Source organism: Rhinolophus hipposideros, assembly GCF_964194185.1.
Source record: "Rhinolophus hipposideros genome assembly, chromosome: 4".
Lineage (NCBI taxonomy): Eukaryota > Metazoa > Chordata > Mammalia > Chiroptera > Rhinolophidae > Rhinolophus > Rhinolophus hipposideros.
Window position 1 is genome coordinate 45,878,539 of NC_138050.1, and position 14,716 is coordinate 45,893,254.

Sequence of the window (14,716 nt, forward strand, 5' to 3'; positions counted from 1 at the left end):
AATAGCACACGTCCTCTGCCTTCAGTCCCCCTTTCCACGGTCCCTCTGGCTGCCCCCAGACACTTTGTGTGTTCCAGTGTTCCATTTTTATATGAACAACTATTTATATAAATCACTTTATCAAAACCCTATGCTGAGTTCGTTCCCTTAGGAGCAAGGATGACACCGCAGGGCTGAGTCCTGTAAGCTCACGAGCAGAGGGTAGAACTGGCCAGACGCACAAAGAGAGGGGAGCCTGGCCGTGCCCTGCACCCTTCCTTACGTTTTCCACGAGTCCCCAAGCTGGGCAGGCTACACCATAGGGCTTGGCATGAGCTGAAAGGTTGAAGAGACAGGATACTTGGGTGCTCATCCGAGTCTTTGCACTTTGGGGGCCCTGTGTTCTAATCAGGGAGCCATATGGTAGCCGAGTCTCCTCTGCAGTTCTTCCCACACACCATCCATATCCCAGCGAGGGAGATCCCCTCCCAGCCTGCATGCGGGTCTCTGATGAAATCCTTTCCCTTTAAGGTTGACCTTGATGTTGCTTTTAAGCCAGATTCACCTGGCAACGATATTGGGGGTTGAGAGAATCACACTGATTTGCCCCTGGCTCAGGGCCTGCCTCTTGTGTGAAAGTTCTGTGTCCTGTCACCACTGCCCGGAAGCAGAGGGAAGGCCTAAAAAGTGGGGAGCAGTAGCAGATCCCCACTGGCTCCCTTACCCCAGGAAGGATGAAAGGGACAGTACCTGCTCAGAGCCAGGCCTGGTGCCGAGAGCCCACACACAGGATGAGGCCCACACCCTCCTGTCCACGCCTGGTGAAGGAGTGGGAAGGGTCCAGCTGCTCAGGGAGGCCCTCGTCCTGGGCTCCTCTCCGACCCGTGGCTGCCTACAGGCTCCTGGCCCATTGCTCAAGGCCCACTGTGGCCCCCTCCTCTGTGAAGCCTTCCTTGACCACCCAACCTTCTAGAATGGCTTGTTCCTTTGACTCACACTCTTACTGTCAGTCGTACTAGGGGGGCACGCACCTCTCCAGTCTTGATTTGTGTGAAGGTTTTCGTGTGCTTGTCTGTCTCTTCTGTGGGACTGTCTGTCCCTGAGGTAGGCACCTTGCCCCCCACCCCACCCCAGCACTCAGTTTCAGGATGGGCACAGAGCAGGTTCGGGGCTTTCTCTGTTCAGTGACCAATTGGGGAAGCAGCTGGGGGGCACAAGTATGGCTTTTGAATTAGGAAACCTGCCTGTTGGCTTTGATTCCAGCCCTCGAAGAGCCCCCAAGGAGGCGGCCTTGGCCTCTGTTCATTGTGTGGAAGGCAGTGGGGGTGGGGCGGAGGCTTTGCTGTGCACAGGCTCGGAAGGAGAAGGTGCAGGTGGTGTGCTGGGAAGGTTCGCCTCCCTTCTTGTTACACACACGTGCGTCCTCATGCACATGTGTGCCCCAGTGGAGGTGGTGGGGACTGGGAGGGGGATATTTTGGGACAGGCCATGCAGATAATGTTCAAGGCTTTGCTGTTGCCATCCTGTGGAGAATTATGGCCATGGTGAGGGGGAGGAGGTGGTGTGGGGAGACGATGCCTGAGGCATACGCCCGCCCATTGCTGATGTCACAGGCTGCCACCGACTCAGGGAGGGGGTGCTAGTGACCTCCCCCAGGGCCAAGGTTTTCTTCTCTTCCTCATTCTTTCCAGGCTGACTGACTAGTTAACTCTTACTGTCCCTCTAAGAAGTAAGGTGGGAAGAGAGTTCTGGGAATTTCCTCTGGTTCTGGACATCACCTGTATCTGGCTTTGCTTTTTGATGAGGGCACAGCTCCCCCCCCCCCAAGAAGGAGATCAGTTGGACACAGCTAGTCTGGTAGATAAGCAGAGATCTGGCTCAAGCTATGCAGAGTGCTGACGACAAGGCCCCGGGACCAGGGGAAGGAGGCAGGGTGGGCTTTGGAGCAGAAAAGAGGACTCTACTCATTCATTCATTCATTCAACGATCCTTTATTGAGTGTCCACTGTGTAGATCGACAGTTATGAGGAAAATGAACCATATGATCCAGTATGGAGAGCAGATGAGTTTTGGAAGTATAAGAGAATGGAAAACCTAATTACACAAGGAGAGGGAGGAGTGTTATGGAAGGCTTCTTGGAGGAAGTGACATTAGAGCTGAGGTGGAAAGTACAATAAGGAGTTAGCCAGATTTGGGATAGAGAGGATAGGGTGCCGGTGGTTCCAGGTGGAGCAAATGGCCAACAGCATGGAGACAGGATCTAAGGTTGAGAGCTGGCTGTCTTGGAGAACTTAGTTCAGCCATGTAATGTCTGCAGGCTGTGGTAGGCAGGTTGCTCTGCAAATGCCTAGGAGGCAGAGGCTGAGAGTTGAGGAGCGGGACCTTGAACTTGTCTGGGCCCCAGCTCAGAGGAGGCACACTGGGTAACACCACCTACCTTTGCGTTTACTCGGCTGGTAGTGGGGACACTGAATTGAAGTGGAGAAAGCATAGGTTTTATATTCAGAGACTTCCAACCCTGGTTTTACCACTTACTTCATTTCTGATTGTGAGCCGCTCACTTCCTCCATCTCAACTTCCTTACCTGTAAAATAGGGATATATTTCCTTTTTCTTTTGTAATCCTTTCAGGGTGGTTATATGACTTAAACGAGGTAACAATACATCAAGAGCCCGTAAGATGAAGTGCAGACTCTCAGCTCAATCTCTGGGCCCTCCAAATTCTCACCCTGGCTTTCTTCTCCAGCAATGCTCAACATAGTCCTGAGGTGTTTGCCTGCATCTGCCCCACGTTCAAGGCAGCTCGCAGTATTATCTTTCCTCAAAGGCTTCCCTTTGGGCCCCACTCACCCTACTCTTTAATTAGAATTCAGCACTTTCCTCTTTGGGCCCCTGTGATAAATGTTTGTGACAGTATCAATAAGACTATTCCCCCACACACATGCACACACTTTTTTAAAGATTTTATTTTTTTAGAGCAGTTTTAGGTCAGCAAAATTGAGAGGAAAGTATGGAGATTTCCTATATACCCTCTGCCCACCTCCCACCCCGCAGTTACCCCTTTTTTATGTATCTGTACACTCCATAAAGACTTGGATTTTTTCCAAGATTTTGAATTCCCAGCACTGCCGCGGCCCGCGCGGCCAAGAGGGCTCGGCCTGAGGGGGAAGGGTGAGGAGATTGAGAAAACACGCGGAGACAGGAAAGCTGGGATGGGGAGGTCCACCGTCCACGGATGGCGGAGCAGTGGCGTAGTCTTTATTTCACACACAGTTTATATACAGTCTTAGAGAACAGTTGTCTTTACAAACAAGTATTAGCAGAACAAGCAGGTATGAATGGAAATTTTGTTTTGTGTATTGGTAAGTTTGTATGTCTGTGGCTGCATTAGTGTTATCTTGTATTTCTGGGAAGATGTTGAGGCGAGGCTTCCCATGGAAATGACCTTGAAGCTGCAAGGCTCTTGTCAGCTTACAGCCCGCTCCATACATCTCTCCTCTTTTTGCTTTAAGCCGCGGCCTAGGAGTCTCATATAGAAAACCTGAAAAGTAGAATTAAACCAAATCACCCTAGTCTGACAAAAGAGTCACGAATGTCATAGTAATGGTCGTATGTGCCTCTCCAGGGGACAAAACCTTATGTTGAAACTTATAGATGGAGAACTAATGTTAAACTCAAATAATTGAATATAGCCAATTAGATGGCCACTATGCGACTGTGCCTGGCTTAGATCATTCCTCCCTTGAGGACTCTCACCTGTCATTGACTAGCCAGCCATTTTTGGGGCCAAACAGGGAGACACAAGGTGTAAGCACAAAGGTAAGGTAAAGTCCCCCAAAGGATCAGTCTCACAGACTCTTTTTTCTTATTAGGCACAAAACTCTCTGTACTGAGTATTTGTAAGGTTTTATACCCTGCAGCTGTATTTGTGTTATCTGGGATGAGATGTTGGAGCGAGGCCTCTTATGAATGTCCTTGCAAACTGCAAGGCCCCTGTCAGCCTACAACCCACTCTCCACGTCTCCCCCTTCTCTTTTTGCTTTAAGCCGTAGCTGGTGTTAAGAAGGAGGTCTACGAGTCGGTGTTGGAAGCCTCGGTAGCCGACTGAAAAAATGCAAAACAGAGTAAATACATAGAAACCAGAATGAATGTCAGAGAAAGTTAAACAGGTTAAACCCCTTGAGCTGGGTAAGCAATTGTTGAGCTATTTTGGCTGGGTTGAGAATGTGATTGTGTGCATGTTGAATGTCAAGAATTTCTTGATGGAGGTCACTAAGATCAAGGCTAAGATTGTTATGGCTCCAGATACCTTGTATGTTGTTACGAATTTTGTCCTGTTGCCGTGGTGTCCCATTGTAGGGAGCAGGGGTAACACAGATCTTTTGGAAATCGGCATGACAACATAGGCTTAGTCTTAAGCGTCAAGTTACTGCCTCGTTGCCCAGAGCCATTATGATTGTTTGTAATGTTGTCGTGCAGGGAACCCTGCTCGCTGCGCCATTTGTCGTGCAGGGTCTCAGCTCCCACTCCCCGCCCAAAAACGCAGGACACGGTAAGGCCAAAAAGGAACACCCATAGAGCCATAGATAGGGGAGTCAAACCAATATATTCTTGCTGGTGGCTGGGCTGGAGACACAGGAAGCAGGATCTACATAATCTGCCTAACAGCAGTCCGCGCTTGCCAGCCACCATCTTCTTGCTAGCCCCCATTCCCTTTTCCTGCTAGCGTAGCCACAGCCGTTATATTAGTGGCCAATGGCCTACGGGTTACAGCTGACGGCCAACTAGCCACAGCTGCTGGCATCTGATCACAGTTGATGGCCATTTACTACCCGAGCCAGCACCTTTCTATGTGAGGCCGAGAGCCTGGAAACTGTTTTTTGGGGTTTTGTCCCCACAAATGTATTTGTCTTATATTCTATCTTTAAATCTATTTTTTCTTGTGTTTTTAGCGCAATGGACGTGATTTGGTCCAAAGCATTGACAACGAGGGCAGTGTGTATGCCCTGGGCGAGGGCGGTGGCGGCGGTGACAGCGGCAGCTATTAGGGAGATGCTCGCTACTATGCCAGCGATGACTATGTTTATAACTCTTTTTCCTCCCGTTAGTTGGTTTTGATATCTCTTAAGGTTTGGAGTCCCTTGTCATCATACCAGGGGCTGGTCAAATTGGTGGGTATTAAGAGATAAGATGGTTGGTACAATACCTTGGGACCCGTTGTTGTGTGTTGTGACACAGTTGGTTAATTACAGTCCAAGCACTGAACGTGTAGCTGTTGTTGTTTAATGGCACTGACATTCAAGCTTCCTGCCAGGAATACATAGGGCAGCTGGGTGCAGGCCTGAACCCCTGTATGTTTTAGCCTTACGTCCTGAGTGGACGATGCGGAAATATTGATGAAGTCTGTGGCTGCGAAAGCTTGCCAAAGCTCACACTGGATTGTAAGTTGTGGGGTGGTCAAAATGGGAGTCACATGTCCTCCAGGAGTCATCCAATCTTGATGAGCGCCGGTGGGACGGTGTGACCAGTCCCATATGGTCTGGGCTATTCCAGTGATGTTGTGTTCCACTGCCAGAGGGTGAGCACATTCTAACCAATTAGCAAGTCTGGATAGTTCCACGGAGGAGGAATTAGGGCAATATGGAACGGGGGGATGGGAAGCGGGAACAACAGTGGAAAGATTAGCGAGTTCCAAAGAGCAAGTTGTAGATATTTGTATATATCCCACGGCCCAGAGAGGTGAGCTATATTTGCTCCCCCCATAGCAGTCTTGATGACAGGTTCAATTTTTAGGCACCCCGTTGTGCCTCAGGGGCCCACGCAGGGAGGGGGGCTGCACCAACGGCTGTCCCAGTGTAGTTAAAGGGGGCCCACTGGGGCATAATGTGTCTGTTGGAGGTCCCACCAAGGACCCGTGTGTCATTGACAAAGACGGGGACGTTAGGGCCGTCCCAAGTGATAGGATGAAGTGCAGGGGTGTTAGGAAAAAAGGTCCAGAAACTTTGAGTCTCTGTCTGAGCTACACTTGCCTGTATTGTTACGATGGCCAACATGGAGAGAAAGAGCTGCTCAGGAGTTATGGGCAATCTTTGTCACCGAACCATGTTTTCTCCTTCAGTCCTCAGGTACTTGAGCTGTTCCCAAGTCGGCAGCTGGGCTCAGTGGGTTCCTGGAGGCTGAGGGATCACCACAGGTGGCATTACTTTGATCTGTTTTATGGGCTGCGTCAGGAGTTGGGATCGGGGTTTGGATCCATCACAATGTCTCACTAGTCGTTCTGGTAGCCACCGAGGGCCGTCTGCGTTCCTAGGGAAAACAAAAACATGACCCCTTCCCCAGACCAGCACAGGATTGGGCCCATGCCAAGTATTATCAAGAGGGTCTTTGCATCGTACCATGGGCAGTGGAGGGTGCTCTAGTGTCCAGTGCTGTTTGACCACCGTGCGCCCAGAGGCATCCATATTTTAAAAATTGAGGGTAAAGAGTGAATGGTTTAAGATATTATTGGGTGTAGCCGGGGTAACTCCCCCTTTTTGTTTTTGTATTTGTGTTTTGAGCGTACCATGGGCATGTTCTGTGATTCCTTGTCCTTGGGGGTTATAAGGGATTCCTGTGGTATGTGTGACCCGAAACTGAGAGCAGAACTGAGCGAAAAGCTTTACTGGTATATCCGGGACCGTTGTCAGTTTTTAATTATTGAGGGAGGTCCATTACTGAAAATGCTTGGAGACACAATGACTAATGAAGTGGGTAGTCCCTTCTCGGGGTCGCGCAGTAGCGAATAAGAACCCGGAAGAAGTGTCAACAATAACATGAACATAGGGGACATTTCGAAAGGAGGGAATATGAGTGACATCCATCTGCCAAAGTTGGTTGGGGAGTAAGCCTCTAGGATTTACTCCGCAGCAGGGAACAGGGAGATGGATCTGACACGTGGAGCAAGTTTTTACAATATGTCGGGCCTCTTCTCTGGAAATTCCACCGTAATTTCCAGAAACTGGCACCGTAAGGCAGCAGCGTTTTGATGATAGCTTGTATGGGATTGTTGGGCCTGTGTGGTGGGAGTAGATTGGGTGACCTGGGCAGCCAGAAGGGCGTAAGCTCTGGGTTGTGTGGCTTGGTCAGCAATGTTTGCCGTCCCATTTCGGGGGTCAATACATATCCGGAGGTGGGACTGAGGTCCAATCCTGTGCTCCCGGGTGTGGCCCTGCATAGCTGTTGGACTGTGGGTCGGCTGGGTTTTGGAGAATTACTGATGGTATTGTAGTCAGGGCCCCCATTATTTGACGGGGCCGGAGACACTCCGCTGTTCGTTTCCCTGAATCAGGTTCCCAAAAGTATTATGTAGTGACTGACAGTCACTGGACCAATGTCGTCCGCGACGACATCGTGGGCACAACCTTGGGGCGCGCTGATGAGCCCCCTGTTTTCCCCTAGGGGCAGATGCTGGGGGAAAGCGGGATTGACCTTGTTGAGGGCATTCTCTTGCAAAGCGGCCGGGTTTTCCACATGTGTAACATTTGCCTGTCTGTCTGTGGTTTTCTCGGGCTTGGACTAACCTGTCCATAGATAGAGAAAAGGCTGCTGCCAGAGCGGTGCCCTGGATGTGAGCAGGGCCAATATCTGAGCATAGCCGGATAAAATCTGATAAAGTGCCCCTTTTTTCTATATGGTCTTAATACAGCCTGACAGGGGCCGCTGGCATTTTTATAGGCAAGCTGTTTTGCGAGAATTTGACCCGCTTCAGCGTCCGTAATTACACGTGAGACAGTCTGTAATAGGCGGGATACAGTCTTGATATAACTCATCAGGGCCCTGTCTTACTTCATTCTTCCCCTTTTGTACCCGAGGTGGGCAGGCTGCGCCAGGCTTTAGTTCCCGCTATGGTAATTTGTTGATAAGCTTGTAGGGGAAAACCCCGCTGGTGATCCAGGGGGCTGAATTGACCTTCTCCTACCAGCATGTCATGGGTAATAGGCGCTTGAGGAGCCTGATTTCTTTGTGCTTGTTGTTCACACAATTCAGTCCTTTTAGTCTCCCGTAACAGATAGTCCCCCGACTAAGGCAAGCCTTAGCCATAGTCTTTCAATCATTGGGTGCAAGGGCACCAGTTTGTAAACCTTCTAGTAAGGCAATGGTACAGGGGGCCGTAGGCCCATAGGTGGCACATGCCGTTTTGACGTCTTTTAGCATCTTGAAAGGAATAATTGCATAGTCTCTAACTGGTTGTCCGTTAACTGCACGTTCTATTGCAGGGTACAATTGAAAGCCAGAAGTGCCTCCCCCTTTTCCCTGGCCTGGAGAACACCCCTTTGTAAAGCGGAGAACACAAGGGGGCGTCCTTGTTCAGGATCTGGGGCGGCAGCTCCGGGTGGGGGGGGCGCCCCCCAAGACAGCTTAGCAAAGGCCGCCAGGAGGTGGGCCCAAGTGGAAGACTCATTATCCGTATCAGAGTCTTGAGGGCCGGAGGTTTCAGGAGGGTTATAACATTTTTGTTCCTCATCCTGAAGCTCTTTTTCGTAATGGGGGGGTAACTGTTCATCTCGTGCTGGCGGCGCCGAGGGAGCGGCAGAGCGCTTCAGCGCTTCATACCCCTCCACCGGAGGATGCAGGACCTGAGAGAGCCCTCCCCGTGTTGAGGGGGGCAGTAATCTCGAAATCTCCGGCGAGGGGTCAAGTGACTCCTTTACTAAGTTCCGAAGCGTAAAGGTGGGGATGGGGAACTTCGAGGGGCCTTCGGCCGAAGCGCTCACGCAGCTGTTGCCCCACTCTCTCCCAAGTAGCGGGGCTGAGCTGCCCTCCTCGGGGAACCAAGGGCAAGTCTCCTGTACCAAAGACGGGAATCCATCACCTGGCCTGAGCGAGTATTACAGCCGCCAGCCGTAAGCACAGCCTTTAGCATTTGCGCAAAGAGGTCCCTTTCTCTGGACACGTGCTGTCCCATGTTTTACTCCCGATTGTACTTAGCTTGCTGCCCTCCTCTTCCTTCAACTCCCCTCTTCCACTTCGAGGGGAGTCTCCTCACCTGTTTGTGGCGGGCGCCACGCCACGCCACTTGGCAGCAGAGGACGGTCCTCTACCTGTCCGTTTTTTGCTTCCCGTACTCAGGTCCCTGTGCGGGCGCCACTCTGCCTCGGCCCGCGCGGCCAGGAGGGCTGGGCCTGAGCGGGAAGGGCGAGGACATTGAGAAAAGGCGCAGAGGATCGAAAAGCTGGGATGGGGAGGTCCACCGTCCACGGATGGCGGAGCAGTGGCGCAGTCTTCATTTCACACAGTTTATAGTCTTAGAACAGTTGTCTATACAAACAAGTATTAGCAGAACAAGCAGGTATCAGTAGAACATTTTGTTTTGTGTATTGGCAAGTTTGTATGTCTGTGACTGCATTCGTGTTATCTTGTACTTTCTGGGAAGATGTTGAGGCAGAGGCTTCCCATGGGAATGACCTTGCAGCTGCAAGGCCCTTGTCAGCTCGCAGCCCGCTCCCTACACAGCACTTAGCACAGTGCTATATAATTGATACTGAGTAAATGCTTAATAAATGATTAGAAAGCACAGAACCTGGCACTTTGTAGATTCTCAGGAAATACTGATTTTCTTTCATCTCTTAAGGGTGGCTAGCCTGGAGGAGAGGGCAAACCATGGGCTGCTTATAGGGTATACTCTTATTTAATATTGCACGAATGAAGTGTTTTCTGCCAAAGGGGCCATTGTGAGAAGGCAGCAGAAAGTTAAGACAAGTTTGACTCATTAGGTTGAAGGTAATTACGGATTACCTCCCTTCAGAGTACATTTTATGTAACCCAGCACTTAATTCCTTCATCGGGGTTGGTCCCATTATTTCACAGATATCATTCTTATTTGCACACAGGTGACTGTAAGTGCAGTTCACCAAGGCTACGGGATCTGTCTTGGGAATCGGGCAGATTACGACTGTTGGGGAGTCAGCAGATTACAATAGTGCACACTGAGAACTCCTGTGCCAGGCACTGTTCTACGTGTAAACTCTCCACACACACTAACTCGCTGAATTCTCACAAATACCACCCCAGGAGTTGGTGCAATTATTACCCCTATTTTATAGATGAGGCACTTGAGACACTGAAAGGTAAGCAGCTTGACTAAACTCAGAAAGTTAGGAAGAAACCAGTTTGCGAATCAGGCAGTCTAGTCTGTGCTCTTGGTTATACAACTTAACTTTTAAAATCTCATTTCTCTCTGAAAAAATGGAGCCAATAGTTGCCTCTCATAGCATATACTTGCCATAGAGTAATTGCTCAACAAGTTTTAGGGTGATGAATGACTACTAAACTATCCATTTTACTCATTTCCCTTGTTTACCCTTCACCCGCCATTTCCAGCAGGTGAGCCAGGCTTTAGGTTTCTTTGCCCAGGGTGTTTGGCAGGGAACATAAAGTTTCCTGTCTTTTGTAATAGCCTAAAACCCGAAGAGCAACCTGAGGGCAGGTGGGCTGAAATTCACCTTCCATATATTTTATTTGACCTGCACACTATGTTAAGAAAACATTGGATTCGTTGCCAATGTAAACTATATGGACAGAAAACAGATTAGTAGTTGCCAGGGGCTGGGGAAGGAGGGAGAAGTTAAATACAAAGGGGGAGGGGTGATGATATATAACTATATGCAGTTATTAAAACTCACAGAACTGCATTTAAAGAGAGCGTTTTACTGGCTGTAAATTATACGTCAATAAAATTGGGTCTTTGAGATGGATACCCCGCATTGAGCCCTCTCTTCTTTTAAGTCCTAGCTACTGGTTAGCTGGTGCCCCCACACCACACACAATTCTCTGTATTTCCAGAGCGGCAGCACTGGAGCCCAGTTTTTACCCCTGGGTCTAGTCAAGTGGCAGCAACAGCTACTGAGTAGCTGGAGTTAGGTGGGCAATTTTTGTTTTAAGAAGAGAATGGGTAGAAAATAGTAGACTGAGAGGGGGGAAAAAGAGGCAAAACAGTGAAGTGAAACAGGAGAAAAGAAGGGCATGATTTTATTCTTTGCCTCCAAGTCCCCGGGCAGAGCCTGAGGAGTAGACAGGCAGGCGAGTCCTAACCAGCGCAGATCTACCCAGAGTGTGAGGACAGGCGAGCAGCAGATATGCTCCATTGCCTAGGGTTGGTTTTCTAATTCTTTTGGGGTAGATCTTGGGACACTTATCTGGATACCAGCCCTGTAAAAGCAAGCGCACACGAAGCAGTCTCTTGCTCCCCTTATCCAGGGGACCCCTTGAAGGGGTGATATCAAGATGGGGGTGGGCACTGAAGCCCAGTTCTGCCTGGAGGACAGTGGAGAGGAAAACAGGCATTAGAGGCATGTTTCCCTCTATCAACCCTGATAAGTTCTCCCTCACCCCCGATCCCATGTTCCCCTGGGATGATGTTCCAGACATTTTGACACTAAGTATCTCCAATCTCTTTCCACCTGCAGGGCCGTGGTCAGTGAAGGCTGCCCTGACAGTAGGAAGACATCGGAATTTCAGTGGGAGAATCTCTACTAGTTAACTCCTGGTTGCTCAGTGGGTCCCGCTGTCCTCATCTTTCGGTGCCTTACTGGTCTCTGAAGCATCTGAAGCCTGCATTCACTGCATGCTGCCATCCATGCATGCTGCCATCCATCACTGCGCATCGTTTGAGACCGAATACATGCCAGACATTCTAGATGTGGGAATACAGGAGTGAGCATGACAGACAAAAATGCTAATGGTTTATGTTCTAGGGGAGAGTGGAGCACGCAATAAACAAGCAAAATTAATGTCAGGTTGTGATACCTGCTATGGTGAAAAATAAAGCTGAAAAGGAAATAAATAGGGGGAAAGAGAAGGGTGCTAGTTAAAAGTAGTCAGGGAAGGTTAAATCTGAGCAAAGTTCTGAAGATTGTGGGAGGACTCTGCGGCCCTCTGGGGCAGGTGTGTTCTAAGCACAGAGAACAGCAAATTCTAGCCCCACCCAGGGCACGCGTGATTTTTAGGGGTGGAGGTGAAAGATGGGAAATGGACATGTACTTTTGTTTCTGCAATAAGCATATAAAAATTTACTACAAACTAAGGCAGTTTTTCAAATGTTTCTGGCAACTACCTACAGTAACAAATATATTTTATATTGCCAATACTTGTATACACATATATAACAAGTTTTACACACAACCTAATTTTATGTGTAATGCACTCTATTTTCTAATTTTTTAAAATGCTGGTTATAATCCACTAAATTCGTATCGAGACCTGGTAAGTTGCAACCCAGGTTTAAACTAGGTTGGTCATGTTTAGTCTCATTGGCCAAAATCTTACCTCTCCCGGATTTAACATAGTCCTAAGGGCCATCCTTTAGGAGTCCTCGCATTGGGAGAACATGTGCAGATGAGCTGTATCACAGACGACATTCCTGCTCAGCTCACATTAACTCCAAGGTGACAGCTCAGACTAGACTCTCCTGCTACTCAATGGCAGGGCTGGTTCATCATTAGAGCATTAGCCTGCAACATCTACAACCCAAATGCCTCTTCATGCCTCACTGGAATGCTGACTCCTGATGGGAAAGGAAGTTGGACAGAACATATAAATAAATGAATCAGGGGTGCCAAAAAAATGTATACAAGTGGACACTGGTCGTTGCTCAAGCAGTAGTTCACCGTAATCAGAAGTGTCTGGACGCTGATGGTAACCACTTTGAGCACTTCTTGTAATTGCAGAAGTCAAATGTGACTTGTGTTCATCTTTTATTATCAGTATAGAGTATTACAATTTTAGTAGTTTTCCTTTCTTAAAATGTGCATACTCTGTATATATATACACACAAACACAAATACATATACATACCTATGTATAGTTTTTTGGGAGGGGGGAGTCAAGGGGTGAAGACCTGTTCATTAACTGCCTCTCCTCGAATACTTTCTTGCCAGGTACAATTCCTGGGTACCTTCTTGAGGTGTGCAGTGCCTCCATGAATGTCACATATGGATCAGAGACTAGAGCTTGGGAACTGCCCACAGTAACTGCCTGGTGAGTCTGCTATGCCTGCCGGCCCACACCCTCTGCTGTCCACACTGCTTTCTTCATGAGCCTGCCAACCAACACTCACGTCAGCAAAATGAGACCATTTTCCAGCCTTCTTCATCTCTGTGTAATACCTCTGGGGTTCATGTTGACATGGCTTTCCTGAAAAACGTTTCACAATGGACCATATAAGGGTGTATGGCTGTCCTAAGTATCCAGGGCATGCTGTGACTTTATCAGAACTGGGAGGGGAGCAGATACTGTGATTTAAAACTTAGCTAAAAGCATGTCAAGTACGGTCAAGGGAAAAACGCCGGCTGGAAGAGTAAGAGACGTGCTGCTGTCCTTAACTGTATCAGAATAAAGGCGGCCAGGGAAGGGGCTTCGGTAGACCTTCCTATTCGTCTCCCTTGAAAGCAGTCTCATGGGAACCCCTATTGGCAGAAATTAAAACAGAAAAGAGAAAGGTATGAACAGACTGATTTTGAAGTCTAATAGAAGAGAGTACTAGCAGTGGTCCAGGAAAAAGCATAATTTCCTTATCTGCAAAAATCCTGAGAGGGACAGAGCTGAGGGCAAGCCATTTTGCTGAGCACCCCAGTGGTCTAGTTTCATCCTTTAGGTCTAATTCTTAGCTGTTGGCCTGTGTTAGAAAGGTCTAAAAGCAATGATCAAAACCTTGCTATGGCTGGGAAATTCTTGACTTGTGGAAATTCAGTCCCTTTTCCTCTTTTTATCAATAACATAAGAATGAACCATATCTCTTGTTATTGTATTTGGAGTTGTTTGAAGAAGGTTGAAAAAAAGGAAACGAGTGAGTCCAAATCCCTTGAAGGTGTCAGATGTCCTGAAACAGTGGTGCTCCGGAAAACAAATGCTGCTGACTCCCAAAGAATATCGTGTAGTTACACATTTTTCAAAAGTTGGTGATGGTTTGTTTTCCCTTTGTGTGAGACGTTAATAACCAATTCTAGTTATTAAACAGTAAGATTAGAGGCAAAACACACTCAATAAATCATTAAGTCCAACTGTTTCTTCACAAATTATCTAGTTTAAACCAACCCAATGATGAATAGCTAAGCAATCAAATGGTTTATAGGCATTTGGGGCAGTTTTAAAAACTGCCCCAAATGCCTATAAAAACTGGAGCTCATAAAATGTGAAGTATATTTAATACTATAAAACAATTCAGTCATAGGAATAGTATATAAATGCTATAAAAAGGATGTCTGTTTGCTCAACAGACTATAAAAAAGAAGTATCTAGAATAATTCTACCTTTGAAAAAACTGAGAATCTGAGAGAACTGACTTGTTCAAGCCCAAGACATTAAAAGAACAGTCAGATTTTTAACCTGTCTCCTAACTCCTAGTTCAGTACATTGTCTACTAAGTTACAGTATGTTCTGCAAGTAGTTTGTTACTTTGTTACTGTGCGATCAACACACCAGAAAAGTGGCAAGAGCATGGGCTGTCAGCCAAGAGCGCCCATGAGAACACCCAGATGATGGGTCATTGAAACACCCCTTCCTTTGTGCTCCTTCTTGATGATAATAGCATCAGAGGCTCAAGACTCAATCCAAAGGACTAGAAAACCAAACTAAGAGAAGACTTAGAGGAAAAGGCACCTTAGTAAATTGCTGGATCTCATGGGAACGTGGTTTGAATAGCTGTTGGTGAAGCAGGAACAGCAAGTTCAGTAGTGATGTTGTTTCTTAAATCTAAAGCTTTT